General features: G+C 37.2%; 1 protein-coding gene across 1 annotated transcript in view; it reads right to left on the reverse strand.

The window, feature by feature from the left end:
* Positions 1–24,800, reverse strand: part of snai1b (snail family zinc finger 1b) — a 478,512-nt gene that overhangs the window by 192,846 nt on the left and 260,866 nt on the right. The gene's annotated exons all lie outside the window — the stretch shown is intronic.

The raw sequence follows: 24,800 nt of genomic DNA on the forward strand, positions 1-24,800 counted from the left end.
ATTTTTCTTATTTTGCCTAAATATCCTATTTTTTCATTTAGTACTGCCCTTCAGAAGCTACAGAAGACACTTACATGTTTCCAAGAAGACAAAATAAGTGAAATTTACCCTAATCTTCTAATTCAAAAAGTTTTCACCCCCGGCTCCTAATGCATTGTGTTTCCTTCTGGAGCATCAGTGAGTGTTTGAACCTGTAAAAAAAAAAAAAGAACACAGTTTTTTTTTTAAAATAAATTCAGATATTTTTTTTGTGGATTATATATAAACATCTTTTACGTGAAATATCTTATGCATGTCAGTACTAAATAAACAATAGCATGCATTTGGTATGATCCCTCTTATTTGGGTAAAATAATTAACATTTGGCAGATTCTGAATGGGGGATGTAAACTTTTGAACTCAGCTGTATCCCTATAAGTGCATTTTTATATGTAATTTCATATTTCTTCTGTTATTTCTGAAATATGATTAAAGCATACTGCTGAATGTACTGACAAGCATTTGTGATAAACTAATATATACGTATAACACGTAAAATATATTTATGTCATGAATTCTAATATATTTGTAATGATGACGTTGCATTTTATTACATTTAAAACATATTAAACAATGCTATCTGTGTCGTCAGCTCACTTAGTTGAAATTTAGAGTACTAGTGTTTCGTAAATTGCCTGGAATGTAGCGTTGAGAACTATCAGCACGTCTCCTGAAGAGCAGAGACAGCACATGCTGAGGGCAGTGCTGGTTTAGAAAGATACTGAGCGCAGGGTGAGAAAGAACCAAGGATTTGGAGTCAGAATCAGGTCAATCTCAGGAACAACACTTTCACTCTTCCATCTTCCTGTGTCTGAGATGGGGGAGCACATCATGAAAGCCCACATAAACAGAAGGAATTTATATGTAAATAATTTGCCGTATACGTACATGTACGTACAAATGGTTTTACAGATGATTTACACTGAAGTTCATTGTGTTTGCTTTTCATGAGTGAGGCTGATAGTGTCTTGTAGTTTGTATATTTTGGCAATGCACAATATATGGGTGTCTGTGTGTAACAGACATGGACTAAATATGTGAGGGTTCCATCGGAACAATTTAAAAGAGGAGATGTGTGTGTGTGTGTGTGTGTGTGTGTGTGTGTGTGTGTGAAAGGTAACAGGACACGGAAAACAGCTGTCGGCCAATCAAGGCTGCTGTCTGTCTTTACCTCATCAATCTGATTTTGCTCACACACAAACAGCACATCCTGTTGTGTTTTGTGTGCTGGTGGTGCATGTTACAGTTTTCATTCTTTCTTTTTTTTTAACAGTAATTTATAGTGATCAAAGATTTTTGCATTTGGCAAAATGGTAAATAAGCTGATGAAAAGCAAAAATCTAAAAAAAAAAAAACACACACTAAAAGGCATGTGCTAAGTCCTTAGAAATGTAGGTTTGTATTTAATAAAAAAAAAAAAAGCATTTTAAATAACATAATAACGCTATGTGGTGTAACCATAGAAGTAACAACATAATCTATTATTAACTGTCATCATTCATTTTCATATTTTAATTATAATAACACATTTAATTGCTTTTTTGTCCACATTTTTATTTTTAATTATGAACCTATAAGTTGATATAGGCTTATGCATATATTTTGAAGAGAACATATTTTCATATTCAACACCACACCCTGCAGTGACAGCAATTTTAATAGATTCTCATTTTTATGAACCAATATCGATTCGTAAATCCCAATCAATATTTTGGTCTATGCTGTTTTCAGTTGAATGAACAGTACATAGTCCATAGTCCTCCCATCCAATAAATTGCAACAGGCAAAGCTTTGTGTTACCTTTATTTGGATAGGACAGTGTAGATGGCGCCCACAGGTGGGATAGATTATTGTAGCTTCTGGGTACTTGCCTATGTGTAATCAAACGCATAGCAAAAGATTTGTGACAGTTTCGTTTTTGTTCTGGATCCTATGCTCTGCTACTACACTGGAGTGCACTCGCCAGCAACTGGATGGGGTGGGAATTACAATTAGAAGTTACAATAGATCACCCTCAGTGTAATCTGTCAGAGTGACGGACAGCCTTTAGACTTTATGTAACTGATAAAAAAAATCCATCAATGATGGACATTTTTCGGTTAACGTGACCTCTGATGTGAGTGTACACATTTTGATCATACTTTTCATAAAATTTTAAATGCTTTTTGTTTCATAAACATGTTTCCAAAGGGGTCATCGGATGCCCATTTTCCACAAGTTGATATGATTCTTTAGGGTCTTAATGAAAAGTCTATAACATGCTTTGGTTAAAATTTCTTAATGGTAGGGTTAAAACCACCTTTTTTACCTTGCCAAAATCAGCCCTGCAAAAATCAACCTTTTCTGGTGGATGTTACTTTAAATGTTAATGAGCTCTGCTCGCCCCGCCCCTCTTGTGGAATGACGAGCGTGTTTATTTTAGTCGTGTTTAGCCACGAAACTTGCTAACTAGCACATTATTAGGAAAGGAAAAACCCTTATACTCACTTCTGCTGTAAGTGAAACTGGATCACGAATGATTTGCGTGAACATAGACGCATTTATGTAGATTGGGAGGTGCATTCCCTTCACAAACAAACGTAATCCACTGCATTTTCGGTGGCTAAGATGTCGGGAGTAATTATTACATCCAACAACAGAACACCTCAATCGCTTAGGAGCCATTCTTGTCTACGTCTCTGTTCCGGCATCCAAACAATGGTGATCGGACTGTTGTTGTCAATCAGCTATCATGTGTACACATGTGTACACACACTGCCAACACACATTTATGTTCAAACAACATGTAAAAGTGAACTTTGCATCCGATGACTTCTTTAAGAGACTTTGACCTTGAAACATATAAATAGCATATTGGAGTTTTTTTAGTAATTATAAAGCACATGTTAATGCCTTATTCTGCATGACCTTATTTTAGATCCCTTAGCTCTACTACTAACATACTACCAATAAGCAGCAATTAGGAGTTTATTGAGTAAAAACTCTTAGTCAATAGTGCATATGTGTTCCCTAATCCAAAGTGTTTTTTTTTTTCCTCAGATATTAATATAATATAATATAATATAATAGTTGATAATAAATTTATATGAAATTAGATAGTTGAATTTAAGTCTTTAAGAATCACTTTATGAGTTGACCTTAAATTAAATCAGTCCCAAGGAAAACACCAACCTGATTGAAAGTACAGTATGTTTATGCATAGTGTGTGTGTGTGTGTGTGTCTGCTTCCTGATACACATGCAGGTGTGGGTCTCACGACTTGTGTTTCAGACTGTATCCGGGGGCAGCGGGCCAGGGCCTGTGCTATATTTTGGTTGTGAACGCATGGATTCCTATGTGTGTGTCTTCCATGTGTACGCAAACTATTCTTTAACACTTCCACTTTTTCATCCTGTTGAGTTGTGTGTTTTCACAGTGAGAGTGTTTTGATGGTGTTCACTGAGACTTTACAGAATAACAATGGACTATCCAGAGTTAAATATGGATTAGAACTTTTGGTTCTTGTGGTTGGATAATGTTTAGTCATGTTTTTAGCTGCATTTATTATGTTTACCTCAGTGTCTATTTCTGTCTGTCCTGACCTGCTCAGCCATGAGTTTGTGTGTGTTCCTCTGTCAGCGTGCAAGCTCTTTAGTAACGTACCTGTCCGTTATCTGCAACAGTCACATAAGGTCAGGGTTGAGGGGTCAGAGTTGGGCACATATTGGGTTCGCTGATATGTGCGTAGAGGTCAGAGGTTACAGAGATGAGATGGCCCTCATAGGTCAGTCAGAGTCTGTTGTCTGCCGAGAGAAGAGACTGGGATGTGATGTCAAAGGTGAAAGTTCAGGGATAATGATGGGCAGGCGGAAGTGCAGCCATGTGTGTATGGGCTGTCAGCTTCAGACATTTCTATAGTTCGATTTCACTGTACTGTGATCAAACATCCCAGTTTCAGAAACTGTGTCACCAGCAATTAAAATATATATATATATACATATATTTCCTTCTGTTAGGCTCACTGACAATGTCCTTCTCAGTTGCTGAATATTAGAGAGAAGGCTCTTTCCTTTTCGAATGTCGATTTACTGATACAACCCAAATGCTGGTTTCAACTTGTTGGGTCATTTTATTGGGTTATTTTTAATATTTTTACCCAGGTGCTAGGTAGTTTTTCTGTAGCTAAGCTGCTGGGTCATTTTTAACACTGGGTTATTTTTTACACCCAACCGCTGAGTTAAGCCAGTCAGAGTGCTGGCTTTTTGAGACAGCGGTTCTCAGCGTCGCCGATTTGGTGCACTTCTTCAGCGAAAAAAGGTTTGTATACATTTTATTTCATTTATAAAGTCTTTACTGTGCTGTGAATTATATTATTTTACGCAACGCAACTGTCACAATACGTGCAGGAAGAACGTACTTGCACAAGGATGAAGGTGAAGGTCTTTAATATTATCCACAATGAAATCACAGGAAGGCAGCAAAACACGTGCACATAGACAAGACCGGACGACAAACACTGAACTGAGAACACAAAGAACTAATTAGGACACAGGTGAAATGAGTTAACTAATCAGGACACAGTGAGGGAAGGAAGAACCAAATATGGGCACAGGAGGGAGAAACCAACATAAACAGTCCAATGCGGTGTGACAGCAACGTAAGAACGAGATGTCAGTCAGCTGAGTCAGCAGCGGTTGTTTTGCATGATGGAAACACCTTTTGCCTTGCATAAAATAACGTTACATGGATTTTATTTATTAGAGTACTGAGTTTAATTTAATTTGATGTTAAAATGTGTTCTCTAATGTCAGTACTGTTTGTTTATGAGCAGGTTTTAGAGTCAGTTGCAGCATTTTACAGCTATGAGTGAAACATGAGGCCGCGGTCTGAAGTTTGCAGTTAACCTGGCGAAGCAGTCCAGCACCGGCTCAGATTTTGTTTTTCCAGTAAAAAGCGATTACAGAGAACGGTTAAATACATTCAAATTAAAATGCTACTTTTAAATGTTACATTTGTTATGTCTAAAATGCTTGTTAAACGCATTTAAATGTATGTAATATTGTAAACTATGCTGTATTAACCCAAATCAATTAAATTTGTCTTGTATTTTGTCCATGTGTTCTTGCTTAATATAATAATATAATAAATATTCATCTATTGCTGTTGCCTCTAGTAATTCTGTTTTTTTTTATAAGTTGCAGTTTATTAAATTGCAATAAATTTAATGAAATGTGTCAAAAAATGTTTAAGTGTAATTAAATGCAAATGTAAAAAAAAAAAAAAAAAAAAAAAAAAAAAAAAAAAAAAAACCTGAAGTTAGCACCTCAGATTGAAGTCCTGAAGTGTCTTATGTTAATGCTATTCGAGATACCTCAGGGTTCAGTACTTGGCCCTCTCCTCTTCTCAATACGCATGTGAGGCTGAGGATTGATTGATGATGTCTGCGGGTCATTGGGGGTGTCTGGTTGTGCAAGAGAAAAGAGGGTTGAAAATGAAGGTGCTTATGCATTCTAAACAGCCCTTGTGATTAAGTTGCAAATCCAGCTCTTAAACATTGCTTTGATTGCAACATATTGGGTATGTAATTCAGTAACACAACTTTTCCTACAAAGTTGGATGTGTCCTTCTATACAAGTTCTCTGTTCAGCCTGATGACCCAAATAAGAATAGGTGGATAAGTATGGGATAATGTACAGTCACCTGTTCAGTATTAAAGGTTAAACCCTGACAGGACCCCTGTGCAAGGCAGAGAAGAAAATTTATTTGATGGGTATGAGAAAAAGACCAAATATTCAAAGTTCCTGACTTCCACATTCTCTTGGAATCCACTGGTATTTTTATGGCGATAATTAATTTTACATTTTCTTTCTCAGGACATTTTTATAGTCAAGAGAATATATTTAAAAAAAAAAAATCTTATTTTAGATATTTGCCAAAATAAATACCAAAGTACTACTATCATACAAATATAGAAAGGCCATGATGCAATGGGAAAGTGTCTTTGTGGGAGTGCAGTGCAGCATTTATCAATGTCTCTTTACACTGGCAGAATGTTTGTTTTTGGTTTGGCTCAACACCAGAGGAGTTTAAGCCACCATGTGCACGTCCACTTTCATGGCAAGATAAATGTGCTTTTACAAGATCCGCTGTCAGAAAAGAGTTTAGAGATGCCGAGAAAATCTGTCTGCTTAAAAACCCACAGGACTCAGCTGGAGTTTTCTCATTTGGAAATGATCATTGTCAGCTCTTGACAAGCATCACCTTTAAAAATGTGCATTTTGCCACATACAGTGGGGAAAACATTATTTGATCCCCTGCTGATTTTGTACATATGCCCACTGACAAAGAAATGATCAGTCTATCATTTTAATGGTAGGGTTATTTGAACAGTGAGAGACAGAATAACAACAACAAAAAATACATTTAAAAAAAAAATCCAGAAAAACAAAAAAGTCATAAATTGATTTGCATTTTAATCACTGAAATAAGTATTTGACCCCTTCTCAAAACATGACTTAGTGACAAAACCCTTGTTGGCAATCACAGAGGTCAGACGTTCTTATAGATGGCCAGCAGGTTTGCACACATTTCAGGAGGGATTTTGTCCCACACCTCTTTGCAGATCTGAGTCATTAAGGTTTCAAGACTGACGTTTAGCAACTCAAACCTTCAGCTCTCTCCACAGATCTTCTATGGGAATAAGATCTGGAGACTGACTAGGCCACTCCTGGACCTTAATGTGCTTCTTCTTGAGCCACTCCTTTGTTGCCTTGGCTGTGTGTTTTGGGCCATTGTCATGCTGTAATACCCATCCACGACCCAATTTTAATGAGGAAAGGAGGTTCTCACCCAAGATTTGACGATACATGGCCCTGTCCATCGTCTCTTTGATGCGGTGCAGTTGTCCTGTCCCCGTAGCAGAAAAACAGCCCCAAAGCATAATGTTTCCACCTCTATGTTTGACGTTGGAGATGATGATCTTGGGATCATAGGCAGCATTCCTCCTCCTCCAAACCCGGCTCGATTTTGGTCTCATCTGACCACAACACTTTCACCCAGTTCTCCTCTGAATCATTCAGATGTTCATTGGCAAACTTCAGACATGTGATTTCCTGAGCAGGGGGACCTTGCGGGCACTGCAGAATTTCAGTTCTTCACGTCGTAGCGTGTTATCAATTGTTTTCTTGGTGACTATGGTCCCAGCTGCCTTGAGATCATTGACAAAATCCTCCTGTGTAGTTCTGGGCTGATTCCTCACTGTTCTCATGATCAGTGAAAGTCCATGAGGTGAGATCTTGCATGGAGCCTCAAACTGAGGAAGACTGACAGTTATTTTGTGTTTCTTCCATTTGCAAATAATCACACCAGCTGTTGTCACCTTTTGACCAAGCTGCTTTGGTCTTGTAGCCCATTCCAGCCTTGTGTAGGTCTACAATCTTGTCCCTGACATCCTTGGACAGCTCTTTGGTCTTGGCCATGGTGGAGAGTTTAAAATCTGATTGATTGATTGCTTCTGTGGACAGGTGTCTTTTATACAGGTAACAAGCTGAGATTAGGAGCAGTCCCTTTAAGAGAGTGCTCCTAATCTCAGCTCGGTACCTGTATAAAAGGCACCTGGGGGCCAGAAATCTTGCTGATTGATAAGGGATCAAATACTTATTTCATACATTAAAATGCCAATCAAATTATAATTTTTCCCTGAATTTATGTTGTTAAAATAAACCTACCACCTAAAATTATAGACTGATAATTTCTTTGTTAGTGGGCAAACATACAAAATCAGCAGGGGAACAAATAATTTTTTTCCCCACTGTATGTAGAATGTGCTTTTTTCATACGGCAGATGAGCAAATAGAATTCCTAAAAAGTGATTTCACATTGAAACACATGATTTCCAGTTTCTGTGCTTCCATCTTCTGACCTGATTTCTCTCCAATTGTCCCTTAAAAAGAAAACAAAACTTTGAAGGCAACAAGAAGTAAACACTGTTATTTGAGGCAATGACAAATGGCCATTTCCTGTCTGGGCAGGAAAGAATGTACTCGATCCAAAATGACACAACCTTCCCCAGCAACAACACCAGCCTCCTACAGTCTAAAAGTGTGTATGTTGTTCATAGCTGTGTGTTTTAGGAATGCCCTTGGGGCCCACTAACTACTTTTGACTCCAAACATTTGGATACATAAGAGTGTGCATGTGTGCGTGTGTTTTAGGCATTGTTACAGAGTCTTACTGTAGGTCCCCTATCCACTGTGACACAAACACACACTATATGTTTTACAGAGCAGTGTTTTGTCTCATTTTGGGATGTAGCATTCTGTGGGTGTGGGTGTGTTTTGCGATACTGATCTTGTTTACAGTTCCGTCAGCCATTTTGAAACCTTTCAGATTCAGGAAATGAGGGCATAGAGGGGTTGACAGCATTTCAGGGTAGATAGGTGTGTGTGTGTATGTTTGGACCTTATTTAGTGATAGGGGACAAAAGAGTAAAACCAACTGAATGGACTGTGCATCCACCCCTTACAGTCTTGTTTTCGTTTGTGAAATATTAAATGTGTTATCTACCCTGAATAAGGTCTACTGGTGTGTGTTTCTTAATATGTTGGACACCTGCTGAGGAAGCTTTTAAGAGCTTAACCTGTCAGTTCTCTCCTTCACTCATCTTTAGCCTGACAGAAGCCTGAGGAACTCCAGGCTATTTTAATCCTTGTGTTGAAGTTCAAGACAGAGTGTCTTAACACCATCAAGTCTTGGTGATCACAGACAGATGCCCCTGGAGTGTATCTGATCCATCAAATGTGCGCTGAGGGGGTTACTAAGGCCAAGTGCGCTCTACACTTTTTCAGTGTTAAAATATATCAGTTTAATGTACTAGAGAAAGACGTGAGAAAAGTGCTGTGAGGCCAGATAATATAGTTATGACATCTACCAGCAAGGACTAACATGCTATTCTGTGGTAACTAGTCAAACCTAGAGCCCTTGCTTTATAGTGCTGGAAATATCATAATTACGACCTCCAAGCATGAATGACTAATTGAAGTTGTATTTATGAGTGGGAAGCTTGGAATTCAAAATGATTCATGAGCTGCCGAACTGTGATGTTGGAAGAGTGTGTTGGTTTAAAACATGATGTAAAACAGGGATAGGCAATGTTGGTCCTGGAGTGCCAATATCATGCCCTAAAGAGTTTTTTTCCAACCTTGAAAGAAAAACCTCACCTGCCTGTACTCCTAGTAATTCTGAAGACCTTGATTAGCTCATCCAGGTGTGTTTGATTAGGGTTGGAGCTAAACTCTGCAGGACATTGTTACCGGTCCTGCGAGCATCCCCAGCACCGTAAGTTTTCTGTGTCTCCCTCATCTATTACACCTGATTCAACTCATCAGCTCATTAGACGGCAAGACCTGAAATGGGTGTGTCAGATATGAGAGACCTACAAAATGTGCAGTGTTGGGGGTGCTCGCAGGACTGGTTTCAAAACCACTGATATAGAGGATATCATATATATAATCTATAAATAGAGATACAGCTGAGATCAAACGTTTACATACACCTTGCAGAATCTGCAAAATGTTAATTATTTTACCAAAATAAGAGGGATCATACAAAACGCATATTATTCTTTATGTACTAACCTGAATTATAGTTACATATAGTCCACAAGAGAAAATAATACTTGCATTTATAAAAATGACCCAGTTCAAAAGTTCACATAGGCTTGATTCTTAATACTGTGACATCCCCACAGCATTTTTTTTTTTTTTTTTGTTAAGTGATAGTTGTTTAGTTGTTCATGAGTCCCTTGTTTGTCCTGAACAGTTAAACTGCCTGCTGTTCTTCAGAAAAATCTTTCAGGTCCCACAAATTCTTTGGTTTTTCAGCATTTTTGTGTATTTGAACCCTTTCCAATAATGATGATTTTGTACATCTTTTCTCACTGAGGACAACTGAGGGACTCATATGCAACTATTCAAATGGTCACTGATGCTCCAGAAAGAAAAACGATGCATTAAGAACCAGGGGTGTAAACTTTTGAACAGAATGGATATGTGTACATGTTTTTTTTTTTTTTTCCTTCCATTTAGTACTGCCTATCAGAAGTTACAGAAGATACTTACATGTTTCCCAGAAGTGAAAATAAGTGAAATTTACCCTGATTTTCAAATTCAAAAAGTTTGGCTCTTAATGCATTGTGTTTTGAACCTTCAAACCTGTAATCACTGCATATAAGTCCCTCAGTTGTGAAAAGATGGATCTCAAAATCAATTTTGAACAGTGATTTTGACTTTTTATAATTTCAAATGCTATTTTCTCTTGTAAACTATATGTAAACATCTTTAATGTGAAATATCTTATTCAGGTCAGAACTAAATAAACAAAATAACATGCATTTTGTATGATCCCTCCCATTTTGGTAACATAGTTAACATTTTGCTGTTTCTAAGGTGTGTGTAAATTTTTAACCTCAGCTGTATATAAAAATAGTTTTAGTAAACACCAATGAATGAGTTTGCAGTTTATTTTAATTTTACATGCTTTATTTCAGTCATTTTAAAGAGGTGATATATGGAACAACTGATAACCAAGACGAGCTAACTCAACTTTCACAGTTTGCTTTATGTAACTCAAAAATGTAATTTGGTACCATGTATACATTTTTTACAATAACTGAATAATTTTCATCATTTTGAATTCAGATGTAGTTATTTGGTTTTATTGTTTACAATATAATTCTTTTGTTTTGCTTAGGCTACTTCCGTGTTATGTCCAACTTGAATGTGTAACACGTTGTTATTACAAATGTATAAACTTGGAGCCTGACCACTCTGACATTGCAATTACTGTCAGTTGTTCAGGATGTTATGTTGCTTTAACTTGGCTAATCCATTGGCACGAGTTTAAGGTGGGGCCTGTTTTGCAATCCAGTAGCAAAACCTCCCTTTAGGCTCGTCCTCAAAGTTACATTTAATTCATAAAGTAGATATGATTTATGTCTTGTCTGTTATGGGTAGTGTAAAAGTTGGTTGATGTTAGATATTGGGGTTATCCTATTATAAAGACAATAGAAGTCTATGGTATATCCTTTTTTTAGATAGTTAAACACCTGTGCTGTGTTTGTGTGCTTTATATTTTAAACATTTGCTTTTTTCCACAACATTTTCAGTTTATTCCAGCTCCAAATACCATACCCCTTCCCAGAGAAGATCCCAGGAGAGAGAGAATGTGTAGGCTGTTTTTTAAAAACTGTTGAACTCCCCCGCTGTCTACACAGGTGCCTTAAAAACTCAAAAATGATTGATCTGGAACATTTCACATAGACGTCTACTTTGAGTGCAACATAAATAGTGATTCTCACACAGAATGCACAGAGACTCAGCAATTTTACTAGAGTTTGATTTTAGCATGTAAGCTAACAACGTGATGTGCAACCTTATAAGCACAAAAACACTGAAATATTGGGTTTATTATTGTGGAAGCTCAAGTTTTGTTAGAGAGCTAACATCTGGTACAGTCCTGCAAAACAGCATCAAAACTTGTGTCTGCCTGAGTCTAACTAACTGTGTTTTTAGACTTTTTCTGTGTGTGTGTGTGTGTCTGTGTGTGTGTTGTGTGGCCCGTCCATTGTGTTCCATGACTGCAGCAGATGTGCGCTAAACAATGAATGGATAAATAAAAGGAAACTGTGTATAAATAGCCCAGTGCGTGTGTGCAGCTGCAAAGTGAAGGCATTTGGACCTATAAAGACATTCAAAACCAACCATATGGGCCTTTTCGTTGTTACTCTATGACTCTTTCTCTCCTTTCAACAGGTGTTTGGCATGTGATATAAAAAAAATTAAATGCAATAGCTGGGCATGTATGTGTGTGTGTGCATGTGAAGATCTATATGCTGGCAGACGGAGTTGAAGATTTAAATACAGCTCAGATAAGAGACCCAGAAATAAATCTTTCTCTGTAACAGTGCTCCCACCTCACCTTAAACCACATACACACACACATACACACAGAATAATGCTATCAGCTGCTGATAGCGCCAGCACTGAACGCACTGATAAAACACAATGCTGCAGTGCTTCTGTAACGATGACCTCTTACAACATGCAGGAAATGATTATCAGTGCAGAAAGAGAGAGAGAGAGAGAGAGAGAGAGAGAGACTGCAACAAATGAAAATAGAGCACAACAGTGGGGTCCTGGAAGTAAACATCCCACTCATTTTCTCCAAGGAGAAACTGATTTTTATTCATGATGAATTTCAGGATAGAAATAAGGGCCCTTAACAGAATGCTAATTGGTTTGAAATTGACTTGTATGTGAGCTGTACTTCATGCATTGCTACTGACAACAGACAATGGACTTTTTTTGTCTAAAAAATATATTGCTAATATGATTACAGAGCTTAACTCCTGGAAATCGACAGACAATCAGAGTTTACATGGAAAGTTCTGATCATTTATGTGTTTGATCTGTGAATGGACTGCCAGTGGTCTTCCAGTGCCTGATTCTGTCTGTATCTGAAACCTAAAGTGTATCTTAGTTTTGATGCAAACACTTGCATATGCATACAGCCAAAATTTTGCCTTTAGCAGTGTCTGCATTGTTTCTCTCCAGAAGATAAAACTGATAAACATCTGTGTATGTTTTAAACTAGAGGTGTGTGTATCTCTTAACTCCCTGCAAAAGCTCTCATCCACATGGGCATCTATTGTTGCTGTGCCTGGAAATTTGTTGGAATCAGAGGGATCATACAATGCATGTTATTTTTTATTTGGTACTGACCTGAAAAGATACTTCACATAAAAGATGTTTACATATAGTCCACCTGAGAAAATAATAGTTATAATCATTTATAAAAATGACCCGTTCAAAAGTTTACCAACACATGATTCTTAATATTGTGTTGTTACCTAAATTATCTACAGCCTGTGTTTTTTTTTTTTTTTTGTTTAGTGATAGTTGTTCATGAGTCCCTTGTTTGTCCTGAACAGTTAAACTGCCTGCTGTTATTCAGAAAAATCCTTCTGGTCGCACAAATTCTGTGTTTTTTTAGCATTTTTGTTTATTTAAACCTTTTCCAACAATGAGTGTATGATTGTGAGATCCATCTTTTCACACTGAGGACAACTGTGGGACTCTTATGCAACTATTACAGAAGGTTCAAATACTCACTGATGCTCCAGAAAGAAAAATAATGCATTAAGAGCAGGGGGGTGAAAACTTTTGAACAGAATGAAGAAGACAAACTAAATAATAAATACTAAAGTACTTATTAAAAAAATAACATGTACTTTGTATGACCCTTCTTTTGGTAAAATAATTAACATTTTGCAGATTCTTCAAGGTTTTCAAAGTACATTTTTTTACATTTTTTTTTTAACAACGTATGTGTCTAACCACAGGTCGAGAGCTGTTGTTCCAGCCACACACGTTTTTGATGCTGTTGGGAAATGTCCGTTGGAATTGTAGTTTTGGGAAATGCCAAAATGTTAAACTATGCTAATATTAATGGAGCAACCATAGCACCTAAAATACTTTTGGAAATGCACCATAGTTAATAGCAGAAGTTGAACTCCTAGAAACATCTGGAGATGTTTGCTGAGTGCATGTGTTTATTGTTAAGAGCCTAGATCTTGAGCCCTGCTCCTGAGGACCCACTGTCCTGCAAAGTTTATTTCCAACCTAAAGCACACCTGAACTGTGATTTTTAAAGTGATCCTGAACACCTTTATTAGCTGGTTGAGGTGTGATTGATTAGGGTTGCAGCTAAACCCTGCAGGACAGTGGGTTCCCAGGAGCAAGACTGAAGACCTACAGTTAAATCAGTCACATTTTGGTTGATTTTCTCAGAAAAGAGAGCACTCTGGTTCTAGAACTGACGCTCTCTTTCTCTGTGTTTCGTCCTAGTTTCCTGTATTCTGTGACAGCACCTTGGGGAGTTATGGGGAGAAGGAGGGGTGAGGAGAAGGGAGCTTAGAGAGTAGAGGCTGTATAGGTTGTATTTAGTCGCTAAAGGTTCAGCTGTCCTATATTAGTGACACACTTGAGGCGAAAGACGAGCCGAGCAGCGTATCTGACGATCGGAACCTCATGTGTGATTGGGAGTTGAGACGGACCGGTATGTGTCAGATTAAAGAGGTGTGTGTGTGTGTTTTGTGTTAGGGTGAACATTACAGTTGTTTTCTGTGGAGATTTGGTTTCAAAGGCAGGTGTGTTACTGAGACCCTATTAAAGATACGTGTGTGTCTCCTAGGTGTGGCCGTGTTTAGTTTAGCCTCAGGGTGCCACGTGAATGTCATCATGACCTTTTGGAACTGAAAAGCATAATCCAAACATCTTGCAGGATCCAAAGATATCACCAGGTTTAGCTAACTTTAGGAGAAGAGTTTAAAGGGCGTTTCACACCTGGCTTGCTTAGAGCGTTTGTTTTCGAAACATTGCATTTTCGTTTAGGCGTGAATTGGATCCAACTAAGCTGTATCATAATTCACAATGGGAGATGCGCTGCATAAAATGAAGCAGTGTCTGAATAGGTGCAAGAAAGCCATCACAATAAAGTCTTGATTGCCATGCTAATATATGTAAATGATTAGTGAGAGCTGGAAAAAAGGCTTATATATATTATATGTGTGTGTGTAATGATAGATCTGCATCTTGATGGATGAATGCTATGACAGGAATTCCATACACATTAACGAATGCATTCTGACCAGAGAACGGTTACTCATGTGACTTGCATAAACACATTTTGGTAGCTTTGAAATGTTGCCTTTTGAAAGCAAACTAAACCAAAGTCAAATGCAACACTGTAACAACGATTTTTGTTCTTGCAGAGCCACTTTACAAAGAAACTCGGTCACATTTTATTTTAAGATTTAGTTCTCAATATTAACTAACTGTAAACTATAACTTTTGCCTCAGTAAGTTCCCAATTACTGCTTATTAATGCTTAGTAAGGTAGTTGTTAAGTTTAGGTATGGAGTTGGATTAACGGATCTAAGATATAATCATACAGAATAAGGCATTAATATGTAATATATTACAGCCAATATGCTACTAATATGCATGGTAATAAGCCATTAGTTAATAGTGAGAATGGGTTGAGAATGAGACTTGAAACAGTCTTTTATGCTTAGTTCTGATTTTTGAAAAATAATAATAAAATACTGATCTTTGTAATAGATTCATCAATAAACTGTTAATTGTCCCCTCAGGGTAATGCCGGGAGCAGTCGGGTCATGAACTTGGTTAGTTACGGTTGCCGGCAATTATCTTCTGTGGTATGTTTACAGTACCTTGGTGTTGGTGTAGTTAGCTAACATTAGAGGAGAGAGCTAACAGAACCATTTTTTGTAATTTTATAGCTAATATAATTAGTCATTCTTTACTTTGTTTTTGTTTTTTTGTTTTTTTCAAGTGATACCTCAATGAAGTCCCCACCCAGAGGGGAATTTTATTGCTCAATCTGGTAAACCTGAGACATTGTTGAGATCCAGCAATGTAACTAAGATCTTAAGGACCCCGGTACAAAAACACATCATAGAAATTACATCATACAACAACACCTTCTAAATTAAAATTTCCCCAAGTATCCCTGGAGTATGTATCACTTACATACACTTGCATTGTGGCATCAGAGAAAATTGTTTTGGTCCATTTCTACTAATGAAAAAAAAAAAAAAACGGTTATAGCAACTCACAGCTCTTATGTTTTTTTTAGAATTATGTTTTCAGAATTGCATAATACAAACTTGCAATAATGATTTTTTTTTTCCTCAAAATTGTGAGATATAAACTGACAATTATGACCTTTTTTCTTAGATTTGTGTGATATAAACTCTCAGTTGTAAAATTTTGATGAAAACACTTGTTTTTGTTTTTTCTCGCAATTCTGACTTTTTTCCCAGAATTGTGAGCAATTCAGAGAAAAAAACAGAATGGTGAGTTTATATCTGACAGTTCTGACTTTATTTCTCAGAACTGAGACTTTAGTTCTCAGAATTGCAAGCTTGACTTGCCATTCTGACTATAACTCGCAACTGTGTGTTTATATCATGCAATTCTGACTTAATTTCACATAATTGTGAGTTTATATCTCACAATTCAGACTTCATAACTCACACTTGCAAGTTTATATCTCACAATTCTGAGAAAAAAGTCAGGATTGTGAATTGGTATCACGCCATTCTGAGATTGTAAGCAGTTGAGAGAAAAGTCATAATTGTGAAATAAAAAGTTGCAATTACCTTCTATTTTTTATTTTTTATTCAGTGACGGAAACAGGCTTCCATTGTTAGGAGAGCTTTAGAGCATCCAAATGTTGAGAAATGTGAAACTTTATGCAAATGTCAAGAGAAAAATGGCAGGCAGACACCAGTTCCTGTGAAATCCGCAATGATTAGATATTACTATATTTACTACATTTAATTCCAGTTTAAAAAAATATAATTTGGATGTTTTCATTTTGACTAGACTAGTTGGTTTAACAAAAGTGTATTAAAGGAGAAGTCCACTTCCAGAACAAAAATGATCAATTATTTTTATTAAAAAAAAATACAATTTAAATACTTTTTAATCTCAAATGCTCGTCTTGTCTTTCTCTTCCTGAACTCTGTGTATTCTGGCTCAAGACAGTTAGGGTATGTTGAAAAACTCCAATCGTATTTTCTCCCTCAACTCAAAAATCATTTCAAAATCATCCTACATCACTGCAGAAGTACCGACCCAGTCTTTGCAAAGTGAACATGCAAGAAGATCAAACACCCTTAACAAAAAAGGTAAAACAGCGATATAGGGCGATTTTGAAGTTGAGGGAGAACATGAGATGGGAGTTTTTCGACATAAAAAAAACTCAAAAAACATAATTTATTCACTATATTAAACTAACACAGTATCTTTAATTGTTGATGATATAGTGATGATATTGGCCATGTATAAAACAACTATATGGTTTTCTAGTATTTGTATAATTCGTATAATGTCTTTGGACTGGAGCACACTGTGACTTTGCTGCAGAGGTTTAAGTGAACCATGATGCGAATCCAAGCTTTATTCACCCCCCAAAATATTTACATTGTCTGAAATGTTCAGACCCTTCAGCACTCTTTCTCAAGCCAGGCCTTGTCTGGTCTACAAGACTGATAGATTACACACATTTGCACACCCCAAAGCAGAAGAGTTTTGTGTTTTCATTGGCACTGAGTGGTGATTTCTCCCGCTGCAGTGGACATGCACTGTTAAGAGTCTTAAAATTTAATCTACCAGGGGTGACATATACGTGCATGTTACAAGATATTGTGCTAGAATACATTGAGGGGTCCTGGTCATAATGGGTCACCTGTTCTGTGAGCCCGGCTGCATTATCCCACGAGCACTGCCGGTAGTAATGCTTCTGTAGAGATCTCATCTAAAATAAACAGGTGACATTAAAGAAATAATGATTTCATGCACTGTAAAACAACATCTCCTAAATGAAACCAAATCCACAAGAAATATGAGCTCAGAATGAGCATTTAGAGTGTAGAACAGAGAGAGATGACTCACAGGTTCACCATCTGTGTCGCACACACACACCCTGCATGTCTGCACAGCATGCAGTGCTACAGCAGATCTGCCTGCAGCAGTTCACCATGCTGATCTGCGTATTACAGGACACAGTTCAGGATATCAATTATACTCAGTCTGCAGTCACAAATGAGCTGGATCTCTAAATCATTTGTAAGCAAATATTTATACTAAAACAGATGAGAAATCCACATGGGTAATGTCTATAAATGAGCCCCTTTGGAAGAAGAAGGCTTGTGTTTTTGGCAATGCCTACTAAACAAACACATTCTTCAGATGTCCCGGCTGATGAATTTTACATGATGGTTTTAGACAACGCAACACAAGAAGCAAAATATCATACTTGAGGGTGGGTCTTTCTGGCTTGTGTCGGTATGTACGCACCTAACAAACCACCTATAATACTTTAGGAGCCGTATACCAACACCGGGCAACCACATACAACATTCTAGCATCAATTTGTTGACTTTTGCGTTTTGGGGGGGTTTCTGTTGACGGTCGAAGGAAGTCTGTAAATACAGAGAACGAAATCTTTGGTTCATCTGATGTCTGTTTGTCACTCTGTTTGCTGTGTCAGGACATTCTTTACATTCTGAGATATTCATACATTTAGTTCAACAAACATCTGGGCCCTGTTACTGCTTTGTGAGTGTGTATACATGTCTAAAAGCAGTTTCGACACAGATAACCCTTCATTAGTCAGACATGTGCTCTCCTGTTTAATGGTTTTGGTCGTCCAGCCAACAATGAGCACAGAAAACCAAGCCCAAATGAATTAGAGAGTTTCTCTCTCTCTTCATATTTTCTCATTTCTGATTTGTTGGGACAGGGAGAGACTTGTATTCTCCTTTTTCATTTCCAAAATATTTTATCTGAAAGATGAGAGCACTGAATACCATATACATAATTGTTCACAATGTAGAACACAATTATCATTGTGTGTGATAAAAGTAGATTTTGTAATATGAAAAAAATGCATCTTACACAATGAGCTGTAAGAACAACTTTTCTGAACATTCGAAACTTTCAAATGGTATACATATTAAACAAAACTTATTAGATGATCAGAATTTATGAACCCACTCATATCTAGAAACATCATAGAAACTTTGTGGGTAGACATTTTGGCTTGGGTTAGTAAGCAAACACCTACAGTAGCAACCACATAGTAATGCATTCAAACCACATAGAACTTGAGCAATTGCAAAGCAACACCCTAGCAACTCACTAAAAGGCAACCCTTAGCAATCACATTTCCTCGGATTAAGCCTCAACCTGTAGTTGGGTTGAGATTTGCATGAACATCACTCACGTTTTATTCTCTTTGCACAAGCAGTCTTTAAAAGTAAAGCCCACCAGCTACAGTGTCTAGTAATACAAACATTTCTGACTTCAGTTATATTTGGACTGTATTTTAGAGACTGTGGTTTTAGCTTTAATATCAAACACATGGGATCCCAATACTGGCTTAGCCAGACCATTTTTATAAGTGTGTGTTAAAAACCACCATCTATTTCTGCCTTTGTGCCTGAAGTGAGCTTTTTATGTGCTCTGCATGTGTAGCTCCTGTGCATGTGTTTAATTCTGATTCATAATGTACAGCTTTGTGATTGTAAAGGGCTAAAAGTCACTAAAAATACTTTTGAGGTCATACTATCAGCGTATCCATCAATTACCATTTGAGTGAGGTCTTTCCTCGATGAAATCACATCCTGTTTGCTTCCCAATCTCCAGAAATCCGGAGCAGGAAGTTGGGAGCTTCCCACTGCAATGTGAACGTGCTGTTGCGGTAGTTACCTGGCCTGTAAACTGAGCACTCATGCTCGCAGCTGATTGGCCCTCGAGAATCTTTCTGATGGGTAATCACTGAGTCACTCAGTGGCTCATAACCAATCAACAAGATGACTTTGATCCCCCTCTCATCACAGTGGCCAAGTATTCAATAGAAAACTTTAGATGAGGTCAATTTATGATGCATTTCCTGCAAAAGAGTTATCGGAAATGAGTGGCTTGTTTGTTTTAACAAGTCAGTCACTGAGAAATTGGTGACGTTATTAATGGATTGTTCAGTTGTTTAATCTAAATAACCTCAAATGTTTTAAATGGTAGGCAGCAACATTGTGTCGTCTTCTAAGATATTTGAAATATAACACCATGCCTCAAACAGCTATGATTTGATAAGATTCTAGTGACAAGTAGTTTGAATGTGAAGATTATAGGTGTGTTCGACTTCATGCGGTGCTGCACAGGCTGTTTGTATAAAAAATAGCAACAGTAACTGTGAGGTATGGCATAAAAATATCACCAGAGTGATTCGCTCATACACTTTATTCAGCAGCATATTATCTACAGAATGAGTTTCCAGTTGATAAACTAATCGTTAAGTTATCAGAGGTTATGAGAATCCTGTCAGCACATAAATTCAGTCATTTCTCCTCAAAAGTCATGCAAGTTAGTGGCTTGTGGGCAGGGAGGAGAATAGAGTAGGCTTTATAGTTACCTGCACATTTTTTAATAGTACTGATGTCCATCTCTGACTAAGTGCTAGCCAAAGTGCAAACGCTCCAGTGATCAGGCTAGTGATCACAACTCTGATATTTGGTTTTAGAAGGTATAAAGTCTTTCCAAGGGTTCAAGTCCAAGTCAAGGCTCGAGTCATTGTTGTCAAAGTCTAAGTTGAGTCCCAAGTCTTCTTTGATTGTGTAAAGTTACAGAAGTCATCAAATTAGGGACTTGAGTCCAAGTCAAGTCCATATCATGCAACTCGAGTCCACAACATTGTACTGTATAATTCAAAAATCTTTCATATAGCAAATATTACATCTAATACATAAAATCGTATCCATTTCACCGTAGAAGAAACCAACTGAAAAAAATATATAATGTGCATCAGACAGCCCTGGATGGCATTTCTTCAAGTTGGTGGAAACTCCAGCACCCGCAGTAGAGGGCAACAGTCCTGCAGAGTTTACCCCCAACCCCATTTAAACCAGTTAAAGGAGAAGTTCACTTGTACAGATAATGTACTCACCTCCTTGTCATCCAAGATGTTCATGTCTTTCCTTCTTCAGTTGTAAAGAAATAATGTTTTTTTGAGGAAAACATTTCAGCATTTTTCTCCATATAATGGACTTCATTGGTGCCTCAAGTTTGAACTTCCAAAATGCAGTTTAAATGCAGCATCAAAGGGCTCTAAACCTAGCCGACGAAGAAGGGTCTTATCTAGCGAAACGATCGGTTATTTTCTTTTAAAAAATTACAATGTATTTACTTTTAACCTCAAACACTTGACTTGTCTAGCTCTGCGTGAACTCTGTGTAATCCTCTGTGTCGAAAAACTCCCATCTCACTTTCTCCTCCAGCTTCAAAATCATCCTGCATCACTGCAGAAGTGTTTGCAAAGTGAACATGCAAAGAAGATCAAACACTTTACAAAGTTGGGGGAGAAAATGAGATGGGAGTTTTTTCGACATACCCTAACTGTCATGAACCGGAATACACAGAGTTCAAGCAGAGCTAGACAAGATGAGCATTTGAGGTTAAAAGTATATAAAAAATTGCATTTTTTTTTTTTTTTTTTTTTTTTTTAAGGAAATAACTGATTGTTTGACTAGATAAGATCCTTATTCCTTGGCTGGGATCGTTTAGAGCCCTTTGAAGCTGCATTTAAACTACATTTTGGAAGTTCAAACTCACTGGCATCTTTGAAGTCCACTATATGGAAAAAAATCATGAAATGTTTTCCTCAAAAAAACAAAAAACAAACATAATGTCTTTACGACTGAAGAAAGAAAGACATGAACATTTTGGATGACAAGGGGGTGAGTACATTATCTGTACATTTTTGTTCTGGAAATGAACTTCGTCCTTTAATGAAGGTGTTCAGGATAATTCGAAACTTCTAGGCAAGTGTGTTTGGGGCAGGGTCGGAGCTGAACTCTGCAGGTTGTTGGTCCTACAACAGCAAGATTAGACACCCCTGGCCCACCAAATGTTGGATCACCACATCATCTATATAGAAGGCTTTACTAGACTGATACAGTCTTAGGAAAGTGTTCAGACTGAAAGGTTGCATCTTGCCCACATGGGGCCAGATTTACTAATCAGGGCAAATTAGTGTTAGAGCGCAATTCCATATAGCTCTGATGGGAGGGAAAATTTTTGCATTTGATTTACTAACAATGCGCACATTAAAGAACACAGACACAGCCAGATCCATTTGCATTCCAGTGCAATCTACCAAGAGCAGTACAAATTACCGCCTGCTTTAAGATATGCTTTTTTTGGGCATTAAATAATGGCACAACTACCAGTAATTTGACAAGCGCAAACATTAGTAAATCACGTTGCATGATTCATTTTAATACTCTCCCATTAATTTTGCGTCTGAAAGGGAAACTCCTACAAATGCATATTGAATGAGGTCAGGCACAAAAATAACACTAACACAATTCTTCACTGTAAATTTTGCGCTGGTGCAAGCTGTTAGTAAATCTGACCCTTGCTGTGCTGAAGGCAGTTTTTTCTCTTGAGAAGGGGGATGTGCACCTGTCAATAGAGTTTGGCATGGTCAAATGTTGAGATGTAGTGATCTCAGCCTAGCCTTTCTGTGAGCTCTTCAACTTGGGGTATTGGGTATAGGTCTACCACCTGCTGTCCCTGGGTCACAAGGGCCACCACCAGGTCTCCTGGTTAATTTCACTTATTTATCAGGTTAATGTGATAAATCTGGTCTTGGTACCAGGGTCCATAAAGAATTTCGCTTCCCTTTCAGGAGCTCTCTTAGGAACCCCCCTGAAGAACAATGTAGCCTGCCATCCAGATCAGCTTCAGGAGGTTTGGGTTTGTGAATATAAGTGATTAGTGGCTGCAGTGCTGCTGTGATTTGTCTTGTGCTGTAGTAAGCAACCCCTAGCAAATCGGTTTTCTCCTTATCTACTTCCCCAGGTGTGTAAAGTTAAGAGTCTAGTCCTAATCATTCTTTCTCATAGCCCAAAGTTAAAGCTCACCTTTGTTGTAAGATTAACCATGCCTGATAATTGTAATTGCCTATTAAATGTTAAAATTGATTAAAATATATTGTTGATGTCTATAATTACTGATGTCCTCAAAATCAAGGAAAGTAAGAAATTAACAAAGGTATTGCATTAGAAATACTAGTCTTGATAGTACCTCGAAAAGGTAACAATTTAGACTAGAGAACCCTGTTCAGTCACACTTTATTTTAAGGTCCAATTATTGCTATTAGCAAACCATTAACTATGACTTTTTCCTCAACAAACTCCTAATTTACTGCGAGTTTATAGTTTGTATGGTAGTTGTAAAGTTTAGGTATTGGTTGAATTAAGGATGTAGAATATGGTCATGCAGAATATCTGATTTATAAGTACTAATAAACAACCAATATGCTAGTAATATGCATGCTAATAAGCAACTAGTTAACAGTGTGAACTGGGCCCTATACTAAAGTGTTACCCACTGTCCACTATTAACTAGTGTGGTATCACTTAATTTTACAGTCCTGTTCCACGTGTGCATACTATGTACTTTCTATAGCAATTACAGCTAGATGAGTAAAGTTTGACAGCAAACTTTGAGTTGGCTTGAGAAAGCCTTGCCTGAAAGTTTGAAGCAGTTGTAAAAGTATGAAAGTTGATTTTGCTATCATGATTTAACACATTACTTACATTATTTAACATGTTGTTAGCATGTTTTAGCATGATAAGCTTGCTGCTTGCATTTTTATAGGCTGGTTAAAATGTTGTTAGCATGTTACTAGCATGCTGTAAGCATGATTAGCAAGTTAATAACATGATTCTAGCATGACTCTAGCATGATTAGCAAGTTACTAGCATGTTTTTAGCATGATTAGCAAGTTACTAGCATGTTTGTAGCCTTATTAGCATGTTGTTAGCATGTTTCTAAAATGATCATCATTTTACTACCATGTTGCTAGCATTATTAGGATGTTTCTAGCATAACATTTTTAACTTGTTACTAGCTTGTTTCTAGCATGTTGTTAGCATGATTAACATGTTGCTAAGATGTTTCTACCATGATTAGCATGTTTTTAACATGATTAGCAAGTTACTAACATGTTGCTAGCATGATAAGCCAGTTACTAGCATCTTGCTAGCATGATTAGCTAATTACTAGAATGTTGCTACCATATTTAGCAAGTTACTTGCATGTTGTTAGCATGATTAACATGTCCCTAGCATGTTTCTAGCATGATTAGCATATTACTTTTTGGTAGCATGACTATGTTGTTATAATATTTCTAGCATGATTAGCAAGTTCTACTTCAAGAACAAAAATTTACAGATAATGCATACAGATAATGCCCTTGTCATCCAAGATTTTCATGTCTTTCTTTCCTCAGTTGTAAATAAATTATGTTTTTTGAGGAAAACATTTCAGCATTTTTCTCCATATAATGGACTGATATGGTGCCCTGAGTTTGAACTTCCAAAATGCAGTTTAAATGCGGCTTCAAACGATCCCAAATGCGGTTGTAAACGATCCCAGCCGAGGAAGAAGGGTCTTATCTAGTGAAACGATTGGTTATTTTCATTAAAAATACAATTTAAATACTTTTTATTCTCAAACGCTCGTCTTGTCTTGCTCTCCCTGAACTGTATTGTGGACAGTTAGGGTATGTTGAAAAACCTCTGATCGTATTTTCTCCCTCAACTTAAAAAATCAGACCAGCCAAAACAGCCATTGAGTTTAGGCTGGTTTTAGCTGTTTTTCTAAGTAGGGAGCTGTTAAGCTTTGCTATAGCAATAATGGCTGTTCATTAGTACTTATGAAGCACATATTAGTGCTTTATTCAGCATTCTGTTTTAGATCCCATTCCCAACTCATACCTAGACATAACTACTACAACAACTGCCTTACTTACTATCGATAAGCAGCAAATTGGGAGTTTATTCATGGCAAACTCTGGGTTAATAGTGAATATGTGTTTCCTAATCTAAAGTATTATCTACCATAGCAAAAATATGCCATTAAACAGATATTCTTAAAAATAATCTGATTGTGTGTGCCAGACATCACAATAGCAGTGACCTGAATCTCACACAAACTCAAACAGAGTTGCCCCTATTTGCCCTGCACGGGTGTGCCTATGAGCTTATGACATTTTTACAAGGACGTTTATTATTATTTATACCGCATTGTATTCTTTTGTCATGAATAAGGCCATAAATATGTGAGGTG

Source organism: Labeo rohita, chromosome 23 (assembly GCF_022985175.1).
Source record: "Labeo rohita strain BAU-BD-2019 chromosome 23, IGBB_LRoh.1.0, whole genome shotgun sequence".
Lineage (NCBI taxonomy): Eukaryota > Metazoa > Chordata > Actinopteri > Cypriniformes > Cyprinidae > Labeo > Labeo rohita.